A 22,635-nucleotide genomic window follows, 5' to 3' on the forward strand; every position below is an offset into this window, starting at 1 on the left:
GACTAACGTCACCTCTGACAGCAATTACAAACAAATCCGGGCGCCGCGTCAGTTGCGTCGCTAATGTCTCCCACATCAGATTGACGGTCCGTTATCACTCAAGCTGTCATTCGTAGAAAAGGCATTAACATGATGAATGGTCAGTCGTTGGAGTAATAACTCGCAACTTAAAACGTAAAAGGTTCATTTTCATTCTGGCCCGGTGACTGACACAAACGACGGGGATTCAAGAACGCAGGAAGTTGGTGTTTGTACGAAGGCGTTTTTGTGTCTTTATCGTGCAATTTTGAGAGCAAATTTCTTGCACTACGTTTTAAGATCAATTTTGTACAAAAAATAAATAAATATATATATGAACTGTGAATAAACTTATTTGGTTTGCAAAAACTAAATTTGCTATTACAGTCAGAATCAAATCCACCAATGGAAAGCCTGTCTCCTCCACGGGCGCAGGCTCCGCCCATTACATCCAAATTGCAACCAAAATGTTTTGATTCGGAAACAGGCCGGCATGGTTTGGTGTTACATATTTTACCACTCATCATAATTGAGTTTTTAAGAACAATTTGGTGAATGAAATATGATGGAAGTGAGAAATAGTCGATAATCTGATGAGGTTTTTTTTTAATCAATTTTATGGTTTGGGCTTTATTTCCGTTTTGTAGTGTTTAGTTAAGATTCGATTGTGTGTTTCCTTTTTAATTTTGAAATTGCTCACCTCCTGTGTTTGTTTTGTTGCCCTCTCTCCTTTGCATGATTCTTTGCCCCACCCTTTATTAATTTCACCTGTCCCTCGTTGTCCTTCCCCCCCCGGTGTATTTAGTCTGTGTTCTTCTTCGCTACCCTGCTTTCAGTTGTTAAAAGTTTATTTTCTGAAGCAAAATTCTGAATTCTGTGTATCAGAAAGACACAAAATTACCTTCAAATGTTTGTTTTACATTTCCAGATTCGGCAGCGGAGGGATTTTTTTCTAGAAAATAAAAAGTATTAAAAAAACAATAACTAAAGACGGACAGAAAGCCAAGACAGAGGCATATGACTGAACATTTAAATCAAAATAAGGAAACATTACAAGCCAGTTAAGACCTGTATGTTACTAATAGACAATTAACGCAGTAGATAGATTTAACATCTCTCAAGCGACGGTGGACGATTGAGCCAGACGGCGGTGACAGCAGTGCCCAAAAGTGTTGGTGGAGTTGGACGGGCTTCAGTAATTGATGGTCGGATGTGTTTTCCCACCGATAATGTGTCTTTGCCGTGGTGGGGTTTTGCTGCTTTCCTTCCTCCTGCTCTGTCAGAGCCCTTACTGTCAAAACAGCACATGCGTCTCCCCAATGAAGATGGATGACTCTCTGTCTGGTGGATACTGAAGGGAATCAGAGGGCGAGTGGGAGTGGAAGAGGAGGCGAGGGGAGGCGAGGGGAGGCGAGGGGAGGAGGGCGAGATGGAGAAAGAATGCAAGAAAAAAAAAAAAGAGGGGGCAAGAAGCAGAGGTGGAGAAGGGGAAAGGAAATGATAAAGACAGAACGATGGGAGGTAGACAAATGGGAGCGAGAAGGAGGCAGGGAGAGAGACAGGAGATAAAAAGTTGGAGGAGGTTGGGGCACATATTGAGGCGTTTCCTACGTACACGCCGGAGCCCTTCGATGTGTTCTGTTTCCTGTGTGGGCGCGTTGGCCTCGGAGCGAAAACACAAAGAATGGGGACTTTTATTTTGACAGTCTCCCGACACGCAGGACCCCAAAACACATCAACCGTCAGCAGTTTTTCCTTTAAAGAAAATATTTTGCATCTCATTTTATTTTATTCAAGTGGAACCAAAGTTAACATTTTGTGAATTTATTGTGTGAATTTTCTTTTACTTACATGTAAAAATGTTCACATATTTTATATATTAAATATTTTTTTTTAAAAAGGGAAATTTTTAAATATTAAATGAATGGGTTTTTCAAACATTTATTTTTTTAAATGCAAAAGCGATGGTCAAAGGCAAAAAAACAGAATATTTTGTATTGTTTTGTAATAATACAAAACCTGCTTTTTATATTCATCATATCGTGTTCATTTAGTTTTCCCTGTGTAGTACAGAGCCTTTACAAAAGCTGTTTCTTCAGCAAAATAGAAAAACAACTGTAATTTAGATTAATAATGTAGTGTACTATTTTATTTATGAGTTTGAATCCTAAAAGTGACAAAATCCCCCTTTTAAAAGTCCACACTGTCATTCCTAAAGCTGCGTATCCAACTAACAGCCATGTTATGGTGATGTCACACAGTACTTATAGCTTAAAAACACAGATATATACACAGATGCTCGCACCCTTGACTTCCATCGCCACAGCATCCATTAGCGTTGACCTTTGACCTGACCGGTGGTGATCATATGATTGCGCAACACAGGAGGTCACGCCGGCTTGTCAAAACAGCGGTGCTGATGTGTGACAGCGTGCTAACCTACACGGCGATCTGTTTGAAGCGATGCCCGCGAGTCCTGCGCTCCTTCCTCCGGGCCGTTTAGAGCGAGTTCGGTTGTGATCGTGGGGCGAAACGTGGTGATGCATAATTCAGCTGCAGAACATTTCGTCAGGTTCGATTTATGAGACTCTCTGCTTGGATTTTTTTTTTTTTTTTCATGTGTTTATTTTTTTCTTACGCATATTTTTTTTTAATGCAGAATTGGACAAAAAAAAGTGTCTGAGTGTCGGATCTCAGCGTCTAATGGCGTCATCAAGCCCTTCAATCAGCATCTTTTTTGTAGGACTTCAGCGGTTTTTTAATTTATTATTGTTGTAACTAACAACACAGCAACGATTTGGCATAGCTTTGCAATTTAAACCGGTTAGTTTAAAATAGATATTGACAGACAATGTCCACTTCTCCCCCCCCCAGAAAGGGGGCGTGGTGATGGGAGTTGATTCTTGGACGATGTACCGCCGGTCTAATGACCTTTGATGACTCCAATTGGGAGACTTATAGTATCGGACCAAGAAACGAAAGCAGAAATCCATAAGAAATTTTTTTTTTTTTGCTTGAGAACTTTTCTGTCGACCCCCATTGAGGACGATGTTGGCGTCGTGAAGCCCAGCGGGTGTGCGACATTTTTTTGACGAAATTGAGAACCGAACATTAATCCCTCGAAAATATGTTTTCTACCGCTCCATGTTAAATATGATTCGGAGTTTTACCTCGATGTCGTTCCAAACACGCGTACAGGAAGTGTCTCCATCCGACGGAGAGTATAATTGATCTGCCTCTTTCGCGGTGTTTACCTTGTCAGCCACGAAGAACAAGGTTTGTTTGTTGTAGCAGCCGCGGTGATCCAGGTAGCGTATTAGTCGGCGGAGATTGGAAGCAGGGAATATTCCCTGACACTAATGAATATCAGTTTTATTAGGATATGATTGCCGCCATCAAAAAGGTTATTGCTTTCATAACATTGTATATTAAAAACAATTTAATCTCATCCTTGTAAACAGTAATTCAATCTCTTTCAAGCCGCATCTCCCGTGATTGATGGCAAAAAGCAGAAGTATATCATCCATACGATGTCGCCGGGAGACGGCTGCCTGGTTTCAAGACACCGTCGCCGAGTCCGAGACGGTTCCTTCAGTCCGAGCGACACGGCGCCCGGACGGGCGAGAATAGTCCTCTTCGTCAAAGCGTATTTCGCCAGGAATAAGTTCTACGCTAAAAATATGAAATGAACCGATATATATAAAACCGAGAGGTCAAAGATACGAGTTTGAGGCAACGAATACGCGTCAAGTGAGGTCACGCACGCCGTCAAACGCGGAGTATAATAATTCCTGACACGGTTTTTCCAAAAAGTGGCTGCTGACCTCTGATGTCCTCACTCGGGCCACCGCCGTTTGTTCTCGAGTTTTTACTGTCGCGACCGCATGTGTCCCAATTTGACCAGAAAAACGAGAGAGAACAGAAAAGAGCAGAGAAAACGAGAGAGAGAGAGAGAGAGAGAGGAGAGAGAGAGAGAGAGAGAAGCTTTTAAAAGGATTTTGTCGGTTATTGACTGGTTGCACTCTTCAGCTAATAGCCATTTAAAGATTATGGGCCTGCTGGTGGAAATCAAGGCCTCCATTGTTTGCCTTATTGCATTCTGGCAGATGGGGGCTGACACAACAACACGCAGCATCCCTCCGGGCACGCTCGCCGAGCACCGACCCTCCATCAGCAGATCTCCTATTGAACTGGCCCTAATAACTGGCCATGAATTATTAATCCACCAACCATATTGAAGACAGAGAAGGGAAGAGGTGGAAAAAAAAACAAAAAAAACAAGGGAGGATTGTGGGCCGCTTTGCAGTGAGTGTGACTGGCGTACAGGTGCCAGTCGAAAGGGAAGGCAAAAAAAAAAAAAAAAAAAAAAACACAAGTCAGTTTGGAAAGAGTCCCACGACGGCCATTTCTCGGAATGGGGAGGACATTCCGATAACTGGCACGGGAAGATAAAATATATATTCATTAAATGTCAGATTGCTGATGAAATGGGTCCGATCCATTAGTGGGTAGCGGAGCGGCCAGTTAATGTTTCCCGGTTGTTCTTTGGGTTGGGTGGCTTTTAGTGTTGCTCTGGGTAACTGCTGGAAACAGGATCACTTGATCGTGGTGGAAGGGGAGGGGAGAAAAAAAAAGGGGGGGGGGGGAAAGTTTGCAAGAGCAGGTGTTGTTCAAAATACAATAAAAAAAAAAAAAAAGGAAAGGAAACACTTCGGAAGTCTCAGTTCAATGCACCTGTTGGTGAAACTTAATAACTTTGCCGCGTTTCAAGTCGAGTGAACCCGATCGCTGATTTGGAGTTTATCTGTCCTCTCTCCTCCGGTCAGGTGATTTATTTGCAGGGATTGATTACTAACCGGCTAGACCGACTTTTCCTTTTCTGGAGCTGCTGTAGAAAAAAAAAAAAAAAAACGTCCAGACGACCGACTGCGTCAAAGGACGGATTATTTAGTCCATAATATTAGTCAAACACAAACTTTCCTCTTGAATATTTATGGCTCCGTAACGACGCGGTAGTAACGAGCTCCCTCGTACGGTATGTGATTGACGGCGATAACAAGCGTGTCGTCCGATGTCCAAAATGATGTCACTACAAAACAGCTGCCTCATCTCAAGCGGATTCCTCTGACAGTTGTTGAACACAAAACAAATGACCTCCTTCCTTCTCTGGATTTTCTGTATTTTGTTGACAAGGAAAAAAACAACTTTAGGACACAAATGTGAGCAAGAATTGTCAGGATGAATTTTTTTCTGAGTGAATTTAAGAGTTTAAAGATTCCTCCCACCGACCGACCGTTTCGATGTAGCGTGACGATTTCTAAGACCTCTCCAGAGTTTTATGGTTGCAACCAGAAAACGGTTATCACGCGGTGAAGAACTGACAACGGATGTAATTTCTATCGCCATTTTTCGTTTTTGTTTAAAAACAACAGCCACATGTACGCGGGCAAGTCACACCACAGCGTGTAATACAGCCGTCGGTCCACTAGAGGGCAGCGTGTCAGGGTGAAGGTCGAAAAAAGTAGGTCATCTGATGAAGTACGAAAGGTGGTGAAACAGGTTATTAAGTCTTTGCCAAACCTCCGAATCAAGTCGTTTGTGAGCTCAACGTACAGCTTGAGTATTAATTATATCTGCTTGTCACAGCTTGAAGGCACGAGCAAACTCTGTCATGATTTTGTAGGTAGATCAGGCCCACCATGAAAATACCATTTATTGATTTATTTGTATCCTTATCGTTGTTTGTGCTGTTTACCAGCAGCTGTTTGTTGTGTATTTCAACCTGTTATGTTCGTGGCTTTTTTTTTTTTTTTTCCCCTTTTGCTCGTCTTGTTGCGTCTAAACAGCGTTTAGATTATTATTTATGGCCGAATAAGATAAATCTAAACAAACCGCGTCACAAACTGGAGAGTTCAGACACTTCCAGATTCAGTCAAATAAAAAGTCTCCTATGATTCATAATCTTACTCTGTGGCTATTTATTCACCCATCTGGTACTTTTAGTAAAACTATGCCAACAAACACGAAGTGCAGTTTGGCTGTTTTGGCCTCGAGTATGTTGGCATCATTTAATATAAAAGGGACGCCAAGAAAAGTTGTCAAAACACGTCAGACAAACTGTGTCGTACAATATATGCGCGCCGTCGTACAAATCGAAAGCTGACGGAAACTTCTGCGCATTATTTTGACTTGCAAACATCTGAAGATTTTTTATTTACCGAGTTCATTAAAAGGCTTCATTTCTTGCTGCTTCCAGTGAAATATAAAAAAAAAAACAACATTATAATTCAATAATCTGCTCTACTTTTCTGCATCTGAACGGTGGAACTTTGGACTTTTTCCCATCTCTGTTTCCCCTTCTTCTTTTTTTCTTTTTCTCAGCTGTCGTCAGCCGCGAGCTCCCGCTGAATTAAAAAGCCGTCGGCAGGGCTGTTCTCACTTCCCGTTGATTCGAAATGAAGTCTACCCGGCGCGTGATGAATTGAATTTCCTTTGTCAAAAAGCCTGCGATTTCAGAGAAAAATAATGAACAACGCCCGAAGAATCCCCTTTCAGATTTCATTACGAGGGAGAGGTTCTAATTGCGAGGAAATTAAATTTCCATCGCTTTCCATCTCTACGAGTTACTCTGCTGCTGGTGATGATGATGATGATGATGATGATGATGATGATGATGTGGTGAGGTTTGTTTCACTTTGACGCTTTCGTCTGCTTTTAAAAGCCAATCTTCTCGTGTTAACCAAACACCGCAGCAGGAATAATAGAATCATCTCCGATCAAACCGGAGGAGCGATGTTGTCGTTTCTTCGAGCAGCCGGTCGCGGGACGGCGGCGGCGGCGGCAGCACCTGCTCGCGGGTCGACCAAACATCAAAGAGTCACCGCGGAAAGAGTCTTCCCTCATCCATCTGCCTGAAAAGCTCTTTGGATGAGTGCCCCCATTTCATCAGTCACGCAGACATCAAGAGCACGGAGAAGTGTGTGTGTGGGGGGGGGGGGACGGACTGCAATAGAGCGCCTGAAAGCCAGCCGAGAGTCAAAACAAATAGACGTGGAAAACTGTTCCAGCGTCCCGCCGCTCACGTCCGGTCCGGTCAGCTGAGCGAGACATAAAACTTTTTAAAGGCAAGTGTGATTTTTTTGTTTTTTGTTTTTTGTTTGTTTTGTTTTGTTTTGTTAAGTGTCGTCTCTGCTGCGACCACAACAGAAGTCACAGCTCTGAACAAAACACTAAAGTATATCTATTTCATGTGTCATTTCCTGTTTGGGTCCCCAACGTGGGGCCCCCGGGGCCGAGTTCGGTCCACGTCTTCTTTGTTTCGGTCCCATTTGACGAAGCTCTTTTTTTCTTTTTTATTCTCCTGATTCACAAGTCGACTGCGAACTTTCGATTTTGAGCCGCCGATCAAGTTTTTAGCGATCGAGCAAGAGAGTCGATAAGAAATCGCAGAGACGACGGTTTTCGACAGAAATCTTTGCAAAATAATGACAGCATTGTCACGCAGAATAAATAGGGACGTTACATCCACGGTCAAATTTTGATCTGAGATTCAGAATGTTCGCTTTCTATAAAAAAAAATTTAAAAAAAATCTTAACATTTAAATTAAATGCAATTTCACATCACGTCAGCATTTTTTTGTTGCTGGCGGCCCTCCTTCCAGATTAACCTTTGACCTTTGACGGGAAAAGAATTTGCGATCGACCTCTGAGACGGAAAGATTCAATTCAAGCATGAATAGACTAGGGCATTCACTTTTTCTCCAAAATTACAAATGCTACTTAAATCGTTTTGAATTAATCCGCCAGTTATCAAATACTTACACGCACGCGCGCTTCTCAGATGGTTTCGTATCGTTAACTTGAATTCGAACGGGTCGTTACAGTCCGCGGTATCTACGTTCACCTGCGGCAGTTTTCGACGATCATTAAAAGTTTACTATTACAAAAATACAAACAAAAAAAAACACACTGCCCCGTGGTATTTTTCAAATGACTAACATGCTAAATTCTTTGTATTTGTACTGAACACTTAAGCTCTTAAATGTTCTGAATGTTCCATAATTAACTTGCCTGTTTCAACTGTTGAACACCTCGTTGTACGTTCGCCACAAAACAAAAACGTGTGCGCTTTTGAGATCATGAAACGGATGATGATGGCCGCGCAAATAAATCATCTGCACGGCAAAAACAACAAAATAAAAGGGAAACGAGCTGAAATGAGCGTAATCGTGTGGCACGGCGCAATTATATGAGTGAGCGTTGTGTGTGTGTGTGTGTGTGTGTGTGTGTGTGTGTGTGTGTGTGTGTGTGTGTGTGTGTGTGTGTGTGTGTGTGTGAAAGACTGAAGAGTGGGAATAGGCCTGCAGGCATAGAGTGAATGGGATGTGGAGGGAGGGAGGGAGGGAGTGGGAGTGTGGAGAGGGGGGGGGGGGGGGTGAACACAGCGCAGGTCAAAATGAACACCATCTGGGTAACATGAAAGGGAGGTGGGTGGGGTGGGGGGAGGAGAGGGGGAGGGGGGGGGGAGGAGACAAAACAAAAGCACCAGCCCTGCCAAGCATGTAAAGCACAGCAACGCCACAACACCGCCACCCTCCATGTTGTAACACACCCCCTCCCCTCTCCCCACAATCAGGTGGAAGTAGTAGGACTCCCCATCACTCATCTAGACCCCCCCCCCCCTCCCCTCCCCTCCTCTCCCCTTCTCTTATCCCCCCGTGTGTTCGGATCATTGCCAAAGGAGCCACAGGCCACTTGCAGGCTGACAGTCAGCTCCTCTAATGGGCCCGGCTGTTTATTTTGTACCGCTTGGAAGTGGATTAGCTGGAGGTAATTATGGTTAATGATCTGCCCGCCTCACCCCGCTGATCTGTAGTCACCCGTTCGCTTGGCTAGTATAGCGGGTGGAATATAGCTGCCGGCACCATTAATATGGGATAATGTTACCTATTAGAGCTTGTACACACACACACACACACACATACACACACACACACACACACAAAAAGGGGATGGGGGGGGGGTGGTGAGGTTGTCAGATGGATCTGAGTGTGAAGGGTGAAAAGAGGTGGATCCTATTTTGGGAAGTGGAAGTGATGTTCGCCGAGGTTCACAGGAGCTTTTTCAGAATTGCAATTTCATTACGTCCTCCGACATGTTGTCGTTACCTTCGCGGCAGGATCTCGTTTCAAAAGGTGGACGTTTAAATAAATTCAGACGAGGGAGGGGGGAAAGGGGAGGGGGGGGGGGTTGGATTATTGCAAAATCCCCCAAAAATGTTATCGTAGGATCAGGTTTTGACACTTTGATGGCTTTTTACTTGGAACCAATGATGCTCTACAAAGTGGGTTGTCAGTGTTGTGTGCTCGCTTTGGCTTCAAATTAAATGAAAAGTGAAACTGAGCCATTTTTCTATCACAGGCTTTGCAGACAAACACAGGTAGATTATTATTAATTTCACAACTGCAGGGCAGGTGCCAAACAATCCTTCACCAATCATTCTGCAAATACACAAAAAAAAAAAAAAAGCCAGTAAGAAAGATTAACACTTTTAATGAGCTTTTAAATGATCCATGTTTCACTCATCTGTGTAAATGCATTTAATTATCGCGTCATCAGCTTTCTGAACGATGCATTTATCAGAAAATGGCGTTCGAATTGTCCCTTTAGTTTAGAGAACGGCATCATTTTCTAAATCCTCAAGAAACACTCAATTGTTCTGTCAATGTGAAAAAGTCAAACAAAACACTCAATGTGGAGATACGTGGTTCCAACAAGGCGGTGAGGAAATGCTATTACACATTTGGATTTAGCTCTTATGAGGCAAATATTTGTCTGATGAAACCGACGCGACAAAATACAATGAAAACAGAAAGAAAATTAGTCGCAGCACAATATTTATTTAACCATTAGGTCCATTTTTAAAAGTCTTATTTGCGAAAGAATGGCATCCGTTCTTGCGCGTTCATTTTTTTCGTGGTCATAAAATAATCCTGATTTAAATTATTTCCCGAGATGCTTATTGTTGATGCTTAAGATAATAAAAGCATGAAAAGAAAACAGTTACTTTGTGATCTTGTTGTGTTTTAACAACAAACAAAAAAGAAATCTGCAAGTTTACCGCTCATGATTCATTGTTATTCAGAATTAATCACTGACAGCCTCTTTTGTTGGCACACTTACTTGGAATTGGTTTGTTGTGTTTGGCATGAAACACTGAAACTGATTGAACAGAATTCAGTTCAACAGGATGTTATTTAAATATTTTTATTTTTATTTTTTTGTTATATTTCCTTAACAAGATTTAGTGCCAAACTATAAAGATTTTATGTGCGACGCAGTCGGAAATTTATGAAGGCAAGAACTCAAAAATTTTCATTAATCATCACATCATTCATAACACGTAATAAATTGCAATAAAATCAGATTATAACAGATAAATACATGTTAGAGATAAAGATGATACATGGCTTGAGAGTAAAGGGAGGGGTTTTTTTGTTGGGTTTTTTTGGGGGGTTTTTTTGCACCAAAATTTTTTGAAATGGATACGAGTCAAATTAAATCAGGAAATGCTCCTCGGTTATGGTCAATGTAACTCATGGTCATCCTAAACACTTTTATCTCATATTGCAGCATTATGTACACTGGGAATCTGAGACTCTCCCCTTTAAAATGAAACACACACACTCTCACACACACACACACACACACACACACACACACACACACACACACACACACACACACACACTCTCATATAGACCGTCAGTCAAGCAAACCAGCTGAGAGCGACATCGAGAAAATGACGTCTTGTGCAGCCCACTTTTTTTTTTTTTTTTTTTTTGTCTTTCTTTTGCGTTAATCCATCTCGAAAATGCACCAGTAATAGCAACAAAGTGGTTTTTCCCCTCAAAATGAAGTTTTACTTAATCAAATCAGGGGTCAGAGAAACATATCTTGGCGTGAAAAGGACAGGACACACCGGGGTTAAACCGATTACGTCCTGTTAAACGGGCATTTCGGAGTCTCCATCTCAGACACATTTTCCTGCTTTTTCCAGTAATTTTTGAAAGCCTTCAAGCTGTAATAAAATATCACTTTTTGTTGCATTTGTGCATTAAACACTCTTGGTCTCATTGCATTTTTTTTTTTTTTGCTGATGATAATCACATTTCCCGGCCCCCCACCCCCCCACCCCTCACCCCGCCGACCCCCCCCCCCCCCTCCCCGGTCTATTCCCATCTCCCCTTTTAAAGCACTTTGCTCCTGTTTCAGTGAAGATGACACTGACTCGGGGTGAGGAGGGGTGGTGGTGGTGGTGGTGGTGGTGGAGGGCTAACGGTTCCAAATGGAGCGCTTTAGCTGGGTTTGATTTTTTTTTTTTTTTTTACAGGTTGCGTGGCGTCACGTCTCGTTTTGACTGAACCACCACCACCACCACCACCCCCTTCCCCCCTCCCACCCCGCCGACGCCACCGCCCTCTCAGGGACCCTCGTAAAGTGCTCTGATGCTTCATAATGCAGATCATTACCCAGAATGCTGCGGAAGGACCCCAAGTCCCCACTTAGATCCGGAGCCTTCCCCGAGCCCCCCCGCCGCGTTATGCATCCCCGCAGATCTCCCGCAGACGCTCTGATTGTCCATTCCTGCCCCGCCGTCGCCTCGCCAGCAGCCGGGGGTTTTATGGACGCTAAGTTGCCCCCACGAGACGCCGTTAATACGCGCGACAAAGACGTCAACCTGGAAGGTGCTTACGAAGCCGGAGGTTATTGAAACGCGGAGCCATAAAAAAGATAACGGAGATACGACTTAAGGATGTGATTGCATCCAGGTGACGCGAGTGCAAAACAAGGCGTACATTTTTTTGGGGGGGTGGGGGGGGGAGAGGGGGAGGAGGCGGGGAGGCCCGATGCAGAAGATGATGGGAGTGTCAGGGACAGACGGCAGCTTCTCTGATGCGTCGGGACTTTTTTTTTTTTTTCTCAATCCGGAGCTCGTTCTGGATTCGTTGACGTTTTCCTGCCTCGGAGAACGTTTTTAAGAAATCTTGCTGCTGTTATTTTCAGTTCTGGTTTGGTTTCAGTTCAGAGCCAGCGCCGTCGCCTCGGCAATACCTGGCCGTGAATTTGGGGGCGGAGCTTGTGAGGGAGCAAACCGGAGGCTGGGCTGTATTTGTTTGGTTAATGTTCAAATAATCAGCAATCTCCCTCTCCAGAATCACAGACTCCGCCTCTTTCAGACAAAAAAAAATAAATAAAATAAACAAACTCCAAACAAGCTCGCATTGATTTCGAAAACTGCTGACGCGGCACTTCTTCAGGTCCGATACCGATAACTCACCCCAAGATAGTCAAACATTTATGTGATTCCTGATCATTCGCGCCCGCCAGAAGCCCGAACCGTTTTTAAAACCGTGCGCAACAGCGACGAGATTCAGACGACGAAAAAGTCATCGGGAATCAGCCGCGCTGGAGTTTTGGGTCGTCGTCAGCTGCGTTTGAATTGGACCGGGCGGGTGTGCCGCCACTTCGATAAAAGTCCCGGGTGTTCAAGTGGAAGCGGTCCAAACGTCTAAACGCGATATCGAAACGGCGTGAAGTCCCCTCGAAGTGACACACACGCACTGAAAGTGTTCTGAAAGTCATCCGAAAGCCCCCCGAACGCGTCTTGAGAGGTATTAGGTATCCGGTAGATATCAGATATTTGAGCATCCAATTATCTGGGCCTCTATCACATGAGTATTCACGCTGTCCTCAAGCAAATCATTTATTCATCCCCAACAATTAGAAACAACACCAGCCGCCCGCTTTATTAACTATTTCCGTACCTGGGCCGACGTCTGAGCGAGCACGAACAGGGCTTCAGGTGTTGAGAGAGAGCGAGAGAGGATTTAATGAAAGCTCTGGCATCTGTATCCGATTCATCTTGTCAACGTCGCACCGCCATCTCTGCCCCAAACCAAACCCCCAGCATGCCTTGCCAGCCACTTTAATTACTTTTTCCCTTCTTTTTTTTTTTTTTTTTTCTTTTGCATGGAGTGGCGACCCGCAGAATTGACAGACAGGTGCAGCGATCCTGATTAATTAAAATAATAAAGACCGGGAGAGGAGGACGAGGAGGACGAGGAGGAGGAGGAGGGGGAATATCAATGCTGTGGACTCGCCTCTCGTGATGGGCAAGCAGTGTGTGTGTGGGGGGGGTGGGGGTGAGGGGGGGGGGGACGTCAGGGCCACCACAAGGGGCGGGGAAACATTGATTTACTTCGTGACAACGGGGGTGTGGCCTTCGGGCTTGACAGAGCTGTATGGAAGTAGAGTAGAGCCCCCCCCCCCCCCCACACACACACACACACACACACACACACACTTCACATCCTCGGGGCCTTTAGTTTAGCACCCGGTGTGAGGACACATGAAAGAAAGAAAAAAAAAAAAAAAAAAAAAGCTCTGGTGCCTGAGCAGCTGCAGTGTCCCGCTCTGGAAAAAAAAATAAAATAAATAAAAAAAACCTGCTGGGGCCATCACACCTATCAACATGAGATGGAGTTAATAAAAGCCACCTCCCGGGATTCATCAGCTCTAATAGCCATATATTATTTCACCAGACAGGGGAAACATCTTTTTGAATGATAAGCCCTAAGAGAGCTTATTGTCCTATATCGCTTTCTCTTTACGTACTGATAGCACGTCATGTTTGTGGTGGAAGGTACGGCGGACGCGAGGTGAGGTGAAGCGACCGGAAACGGTCGTTCGTGAGTGACCGTAAGGCACAAAACTGCTTGGACTTTACACCCCCCCCCCCACCCCACCCAAAAAAAATAATCAAATAAAAGAAAACGCATGGCACGTTGCTACACCTACAGGATCGCATTATCTGAAAGTAAACGACTTCAACTCATCCTGTATGTCAGCGTTTCTTCCAGGGTGGGGCGGGGGGTGGAGGTAGTGGTGAGGGTAGGGTGGGTGGGGGGAGGGAGGGAGGGAGGGGGGGACACTGGCAGTAACATCCAAACCCATATTGTGGGCTGAAACGTGAGAAGCGGTAAGTTTGTGTGCGTTTGAAAGCTGAGCCTGCAGTGCCCACATCCTCGAGCTGACACTTTAGAGCTGCTCTGTCTCAGCTGAGCGTGTCAGAACAACAGAGATGTGGGAAAAGACCGGCATGTTTTACCACCTCTCTGTGAAATCAAATACAAGCGCCGCTCGCCGCCTTTCGAAAAAGCAACAGATTGAGTCGACGCGCAGCTTCAAAGTTGCTCCGGTGCGCTTGCGGAAGTGAGCGTGTGTGATTTGTTTTTCACGTGTTATATATATATAGATATATATAGATATATACAATAATGTATTGGGATGGCTTCCCAAACAAATTGTGACGGTTTTTGGAGTTCGACAGCCTGCAAAAGAAATCAAAATAAGACACATAGTAGTAAAATAAGCTGTACTTGTACACCATCATTACTTTCCAGAGTGTTTGGCCTCCTGCTGGTGCAGCGTGGTACTGCTCAGAGGGGTTTCTGTCAATGTGAAGCTCGTGGCCCTTTTGTTAGGTAAACAATTCACACACTTACATACACATAAACTCCACTTTATTTACAATTTAAGACCACTCCCGTGTGTTTTCTACCAGGAAAATATCACCGTGTGCAGCTGGATGGTTTTCATGAAGACCTTTTGCTATTATATTAAGACGAATCCACTGATGAAGCAGATTTTATGTTTTATTTTTCACCACAGGACGATTTATGAACTCCGCTTTTTCATAACATGAGATTTGTTGTTGGAAAGGAGGCTTTTCTGCGACAGGTTTTATTTTCTCGATCTTGGGACAGCAGAAAAAAGTTCTGATGTAACGATAAACATAATGAATAATGTTGTCGTAGATGTTCAACTGCGTCCCCCATGTGTGATGGGCACACAAACTAACTGTAGATGCAACTTACTTTGCTCAAACATTTAGACACAAAATTATCCCAAATTTGATAATTAACTATGCAACTATGTGTAATTGTGCAACCATAACATGGAAATGCTGCTTAGATATAAATGACTACTTTTACATTTCCTGTGACGCGACATAAAGGTAAACGTGTCGTTCATGCTGACTGCTGTCCTCAGGGTCTCTGTTAGAAATGAGAGCTGTGTGTGTGTGTGTGTGTGTGTGTGTGTGTGTGTGTGTGTGTGTGTGTGTGTGTGTGTGTGTGTGTGTGTGTGTGTGTGTGTGTGTGCTCGAGCAACTGAGAGCGTTTACACGCCACCTCATGGACAAAACGAGGCCGAGCACGTTCGGTGCTGCCGGTCGCAGTCGCTGATGTTCGGTGTTGCCGAGCAGCACAGCTGTGCAGGATCACGGTGACGGACGGGAAACCGGTGAGAATCACTTCTGTTCTCACACTATGAGCCCCCCCCCATATCTGTCGTTTAAGATTAAAGGCTTATAGGCTTTGAGACACATTGTGCATTTATTAGAAATCGCCTAATTACATGTTAAGTATCACAACTTATCAGTGGAAAATCTAGATGCATTATGATTAAGTGTGTTCTCATTCTGCAGAAGCTGCAAACCCGACTCTTCTTTTCAGGAAAGGAAAGTCTAAATGAAACACAAGAGCAGAGGTATCACTAAATTAGGTTTTAATAATTCAGTTCTGTATTTTTCATTCCATAACACGAGGGATGATACGACACTATAAGAGAAAGAAATTGATTTTTCACTGCGCTTATTAATGCACAAAGTCAAAAGCTCTCAGAGCAGTTCGGCTATTTGATATATTCATAATCAACTGCGCTGATGTACTGCCTGACGGTCTTCAACCGCGATGGATCTGGCAGGAAATGAAACAAATTCGATTGGCGTTCTGCTTCTGGGTCTGAAGATTGGCTGCTTTGTTTCCTTTTGATTGGTCAATTAAAAGTGCGCTTCCACTTTCAAAAAAGACCGGACCCATTACAGAAAGTAATTTTCGAGAGCCAAGCTGTTTGCCCCGCGCGCTCTCTGCTACGAGGAATTCCCTCCTCACTTTGCAGAAGTCGGGCTGAGGGAGAGCGAGTTGGTAATATTAGCTCCCGCTTTTTTATTGAGAGATCCATTAATTGTAGCCTGCTGCCGCTGACCCCGCTGACCCCCGCTGGCCTCCCCTCACCCCTCCGGACATCATATTACCAGCCGGGCAAACTGGAGTTGAAGCCGGCAGAGAACAACAACTTTCCAGCTCACGTTCGTCCAACTTCTCACCGCAGTACTTTTTTATTATTAGTAGTAAAACAACGGCCGTCACCGGTTTGATGCCGACCCCTCGAAATGGAAATGAATGTTTTAAACGTGTTCTGACATCCAGAAACATCATGAATATGTTAACATGAAAAAACAACAACAACAACAAATACCCCGCAGTTTTTCTTCATCTCTGCGAGCGGCTCATCTCACGTGCGCTTTAATTAACATACTGAAGGTGTCGGCCGACTAAAAGATGACAAGTGTGAGAGCAAAAAAAACAAACAAAAAAAACAAAACATTAAGGCGCCACCAGAGCATTAGTGCAGTGAAAAAAAATATATAAATAAATAAATAACATCTCGGCATGCAGCCGGGGTGGGGTCACGTACAGCAATATACCACCATTAAGTCTCCTACTTATCTAACGCTACCGTTAAGTGTGCCAGGTCTTTGACTGGGAGCGTAGAATTTCATCGAAAATCATCCTGCCACGATTGCGAGCACCGTGCGCCAATCACGGCGATAATATGCGTCGACGACGTGAGGCGACCCCCCCCCCCCCCTCCTCAACACACTTTTTTTTTTTTTTTTATAGAGGAGTACACGAGCGCCTCCTCGACGAGCTATTTTTTTTCGACGTCGAATACATTTATTGCAGCTTTTATGGGCGGGCTCATTTAGGTAGTAAGTATCGTTCCCATAGTGCTTTACAGGATCTCTTTATCAGCTGTTGAGCACCCCCCCCCCCCCTCCACCCCCATCACACACACACACACACACACACACACACACACACACACACACACACACACACACACACAAACAAAATAGAAGACCTGCGTGTAACTGTATATACGTCTTTGTCTGATGGCTACATAAACTGCACTCTACCTGTTTTTCGACAGCCGAGGCCCGGGCCCAGGACGGGGCGCGTTGAAAGCAAATACCTGATTGTATTAGTGTCTCCCCTTTAAGCTGTTGTCACCTAGCTGACCGATTATGGGCAATTACCTGCTCTGTCGGAATCCTAGCCGAATAGATTGAATTCAGATTGATTTTTGCCCAGGAAAGAGGAGGGAATTTAAAGCCTTTTTTAATTGGGTATTTGGTGTGTGCTGATCTGAACACCGTGGCCCCTCCCGAGGGATCCTTTATGGGCCAATAATGGCATTGGAGTGGGGGCGGCGGGGGGGGAGGGAGGGGAGGAGGCGGTTGCTGCAGTCTCGTCTGCCGACTCCCTCCCAAGGCCATAACCCTGCATTTGCTCTGAGTGCTTTTCTATTATGCATTGATAGTTGAGCATCAATCAATAAGAGGGGAAACAGAAAACCCAGCGAAACCAACTTCTTAAGTGTAAAATGCCTCTTAATACCCGGGGCCCTTTCAAACAACTTAACCTGGACGCTTTTTACCCTCACCCTTCCTCCCTCATGCTCTTCGGAGGGACACTTACCGGCGCCTGGCGACACCATGTTTTATTTAGGAGGGCTGGAAATGTGCAGCTCTCAGGTGAAAATGTACCACAACCCCCTTCTGGTTATACTCCGGCAATACATCAGAAACAGACACACACACACACGAGCAAATAGATCATTGCGTTTCTATTAGATTTGCACTTTTTTTTTTTTTTTTGCTCTTCGCCAGAGTCGAAATAACTTAAGAGACAAAAAGAACCCGACTAAGTGGAGGACGCCGCCGTGCTTTTCACTGACTGACAACCGTCCTCAAGGTTGATAAGGTCAGAAGAGTCTCCGTTCATTACGTTACGAACGTCTTGGAAATCAAATCCCGACAAATGATTTGAAGACGATACGAAAAAAAAGAAAAAGATGACGTCTTTACGCGAAGTTTGCAGTTGCTTGGGACGGGGGACGGGGGGACAGGGGGACGGGGGGGGCAGAGTCACCTTTCATGTTACACAGTGGCACAGTTCACCAACCTGGGGCGATTCCGGGAAAAAGGGAAAAACAACAAAAAAACAAAAGAAAAGGCCCGTCCCGCAGATAAGAGGAGCGGTTGGTGGGGCCGCCCCCTCCTCGGTGGAAGAGATAAGAGGGAGACAGTCACAGCAATGGCCGGCCACATAATACACAAGCTCACCTCCAGCCGTCTAAATCGCCCATCAGCGCCGGTCCCCGTCGGGCCCTCCTGTCACCACTAATGCACCTTTTCCTACCGGACGGAGCCCCAGATGCAGTAAGGTTATCTGGGGCTTCGTGGGATTTCTCGGAATTGGCCGAGTTCACCTTTCCTTTAGTCCAGATGACAGGAGATGATACGGTCAGAAGGAGGGGTGGGTTGGGTTGGGGTGGGGTGGGGGGATCGATCGGTTGGCGGCGTTCGCTCGACGTCTTTTTTTTCCGATCTTTTTTATCACCGCCGCTGATTTCTTTTCTTTTTTTTTCATCAACAAGTCGAAGTTACAGATTCTGGATTGAAGCTGCGAGATTTGAGAACAAACTCTGAACTATTTTCGAGGATTATTAACAACGACGAGATATTACGCAACGCTGTCGTCAGGGAGGGAAAACAGATTTGCCCCCCGGAAAGCACCGGTCCTGCAATTCTCTTTCATTCGTAGCCTCGAGTCCACTACTTTCTGCGTGAATAATTAATTATCCCAATAAAAAAAATAATTAAAAAAAAACCTCTAACAGCCATTTTGTAAATCAGCGTTGAAGATGTTAAAAGCCGTCTCTCCACTTTGCAAAACACAAACAGACAAAAAAAAAATTAATAAACCGGCTGTGGGGAAAACGGTGGGAGTACATGCTTAAGAAAAGAGATGCCCCCCCCCACCCTCTCCCCTCCCCCACCAAAACAAAAAAAAAAAACGACTTCGGTTACACAAACTTTGTTTTCGGGCCTCAACGCATCAAGAGCTCGTCTCCCCTACCATCTGCCATCTGCTGCTGAAGAATCTGTTTCACTCGATGAGCCAAGCCCAGCCTTTATTGGTCCTAATGGCACTATCAGCTGAGCCGCCAAACCCAATTACCTTTTAAAAAGGGAGGCCACCCCAGCTAATCATGGCTGCCTAACCTGATTTGCCTGTGATGAAGAGACGGGATAAAGAGCAGTTAATGGAGGGAGAATGATCTCACAAATACAAAAAACTCAATTCATTTCTCCGGGAGAGCAATCTGTCCGATTCAGCGGTAATGGAGTGGAGATTCATTAGTCCTCAGGCCTTAGTAGTAGCAGCAGCAAACCCCCCCCCCCCCCTCCACACACACACACACACACACACACCCTTATCAAATGAATGACAAAAGGAACATTCAGTGTGCTCCGAGCTTATAGACTTGGTTGTTGTTTGGAAGATGCACTGGGAAGGTGTTTTTAAACTGCACGTCAAACCACGAGGCGATCGGAGGGAAGACGAGGGCTCTTCGACGGTAAAAGACCCGAGTTCATCGTATTTCCATCGTAAACCTGCGCTACATTTGGGCGTTTAAGCAAACAGCTGAACTCTGGAGCCTTTAATTCAGATCGCTCGTAACCTATTGTTGTTGTTGTTTTTTAAGGTGTCAGGAGGCCGTAAGTTGCAACATACATATTTAATAGACTGTGTTTCCTGAACGTTCAGTAACATTTCATTGCTCGTGATGTGACGTAAAGTCGGCTTTTTTTTTTAATTAGCAAAGTAGTCGCCGTCGTGGATTTTTAACTGCTTATTCAGCAATGTGGGAAATCGCTGCACCTCGAAGGAAAACGTTGACTTCTGTGTTTGTTTCTCCCACGAAGGTTTGATTCATATTCAAACCATCTCTTTAAAAAAATGTTAAAAAAAAAACCTTCAACATGGTCTCATCGTTCGGGCCTGCATATCACCCGACAACATCCGCCCTTGTGCTCCAGCAGACCCCCCCCCCCCCCCCCACAGCCTCATTCACACGCATGATGTAAGTGACAGACATGGATGACCGACTGACGCTGAGACTGTCACGCAAAAAGAGAGGGGATGAATCGCCGAGAGCACCCATCGAAGGCCGGCCATGACCCCGACGCCCCCCGCCCCCGCCCCGCCTCGCCCCTCGACCACCACCACCACCACCACCAACCCCTAACCCAACCCCTCACAGAATCCGTCCAGCCGCCGCGGCTTTTCTCGGCTCGACCTGGCCAAGATATGATCCAGAGGACGTCGGCTGGATGGGGCATAGGGCCACAGCCAGGCTTTGCAGACGGACATTAGGCCAAAGCCAGAGTTAAAATCCTATTAGTTTGAGTTGGGAATCGGATTATCGTCGTCGAGAATCACTCGTCTGGCAACTAGGGTCTAATTTACGCCAATCAACGGCAATTATTGAGGGGAAGGGAGCCCCTATTAGAGAGCCTCATCCACTTAGTCTAATGAATGGGGAAGATTCAATCTTGGCTGTGGAGACGCATTGGAGAGCTGCAGCTGAACGCGACTGCACCAGCAGGCTTAAAGAAGAGCTGCTGTTATTTATCAATGGTCGGGGGGTTGCTGTCAGAGCAGGCAGGCGCAAAGCCGTGGAACACCAGGCTCTGGTTTCTGATGGTCTGAGGGCACTCTGTCCAGTAAAGCGGTTAGCGTGGCTCTTTATAGCCCATTAAGTGTATATCATACTTGCAAAGACATGTGCCTACATCTTACGTCATGTATTTTGAGGCCCTGAGAGCTGGATATTTTATTTCATAAATCATAAACTTGGAAGTCTGCAATGTCCCTCAGAGAGACAGTTTGTTGCCCCGGCGACAGTCACGGAGACGGGTATTGAGGAAATGACTGTGAATGGCACTAAATGTGTTTGTTTTTTACTGACTGGGGATAGATTCTAGTAAATAAAATGTTTAAATAATACCATCTTTTATACATCTGTATTTTGCGGGAGAATTACAATGAAAAACTTTTCACACTCATTGTCACTGATTAAATAAAAGTGAGTAAAAAACAACGTTGTTTTTTTTTTTTTAAACTTGTCACAAAAGTATTTCACACTGAAAAACTTTCTTTTATTTGTCATCACATCGTGGACCCTTCAACTTGTGCCGTACTCTTTATGTCCATTCTTACACTGCCCTCTGCTGTCACACAAGCAAAACAACACGTGGGCATAACAACTGCAGTTGAACTGTTCATTAAGAGGTTTAAAATGTCTGTTTTCAGAACATAAACATGCGACACCTTGTGCTTCGATAATAATACGCATATAGAAATGGGATTTTTGATCGACTTAAAAATTCTAACTGTTAAAAAATGTCCCCTTGGGGATTAATAAAGTAACTATCTATCTATCTATCTATCTAAAGGTCAGTTTAGGAAGTCTGTTATAGGTCTGATGATCATTATTGTAGTTGTGGGCGGAAGCAAAAATAAGACTCCAACCGTGGAAGATTTATTTACATAATCATCTTGCAAGTGCAAGGTTTTTGTGGTGTTTATTCAAATTACACCAGATCCTGTGTGTCAGGGGGGTGCTTGCATGCTATAGCCCCCTTACTCTTTAGCCTGGATCTGGTTTTTGTTTTTCAACAATTGTTGTATGTGAAATTAAAACTTTATTTTTGATCGAGATTTCCTTGACAGTCCCCATTGGTTGGGGAATTTCCGCAGCCTGTTAATGGCCTTTCTGTTGGGGTTTAGCTTTTCCAAATTGGTAAGCTTGTGCAGACGTGCACAAAGATATTAATAACGGAAAATATTTCCAGCGTTGAGGGTTTCATTTCCGATCGAAACTGTTGTGATTTTTCCATGCTGAAACAACAGCCCTCACAATAAACTTTGCAACTTTTTCTCTCTTGCAACACTTTCGCTTTTGTCATTTATGTGTTTTAGCACGGGGATTGATATTTGTTAATTCCTGGATCTATTTAACGTATTAATTTTATTATTTGTATTTGTATTATTATTCATTATTTATTTATCTGTTTGTACAGCAGTTAAAATGCACTTTTCATTCATTCACTGCTTACTTACTGCTTACTTAGTTGATACAAGTGTCTAAAATGGCTTTTAAAAGTTAAATTAGCATTCATAAAATACAAAATGCTTCTTCCACCACAGACTTGCACTAACTGACTAAATCTCCCCTCAAAAAAAGAAACAAAACTTGTCTTCCAGCTTCATTAATGACACTTCTGGGTTGTGGTTCAGGCCGCACACTCACAGCTCAGAGTGACTCATGTTTTTTTCCTTTATCATAGCAGCTTATGGGAACAGGGGAGTGGAGCATGCAAACTCATTTCAGACTAAATGTCCTTTCCCTTTTCATGTGTGACAGATCAGAGAAGCAAATAAAAAATAAAAATTTTTTTGGTCCTAACCATATTTGTTCATGTGGTGACCTACCTGTGGGCTGGTTGTTCCATCTTACTTTCATGCTCTCATAATTGCTAATCGTCGTCCCCGTACTTTGTGGTTAAAAAGGGAGAAT

The 22,635-nt window shown here is 44.3% G+C and overlaps 1 protein-coding gene across 1 annotated transcript in view; it reads right to left on the reverse strand.

Moving 5' to 3' along the window:
• fgf24 (fibroblast growth factor 24) overlaps window positions 1-12,003 on the reverse strand; it is a 118,013-nt gene extending 106,010 nt beyond the window's left edge. Inside the window, exon 1 of the mRNA XM_069716511.1 lies at window positions 11,986-12,003. The gene's annotated coding sequence lies outside the window, so the exon portion shown is untranslated. The remainder of the gene's footprint in view (window positions 1-11,985) is intronic.
• Window positions 12,004-22,635: the final 10,632 nt, after the last annotated feature.

This window comes from Brachyistius frenatus, unplaced genomic scaffold (genome assembly GCF_029030835.1).
Source record: "Brachyistius frenatus isolate BFR_SWC_R1_liver_20210118 unplaced genomic scaffold, ASM2903083v1 Contig_158, whole genome shotgun sequence".
NCBI classification, from domain to species: Eukaryota; Metazoa; Chordata; class Actinopteri; family Embiotocidae; genus Brachyistius; species Brachyistius frenatus.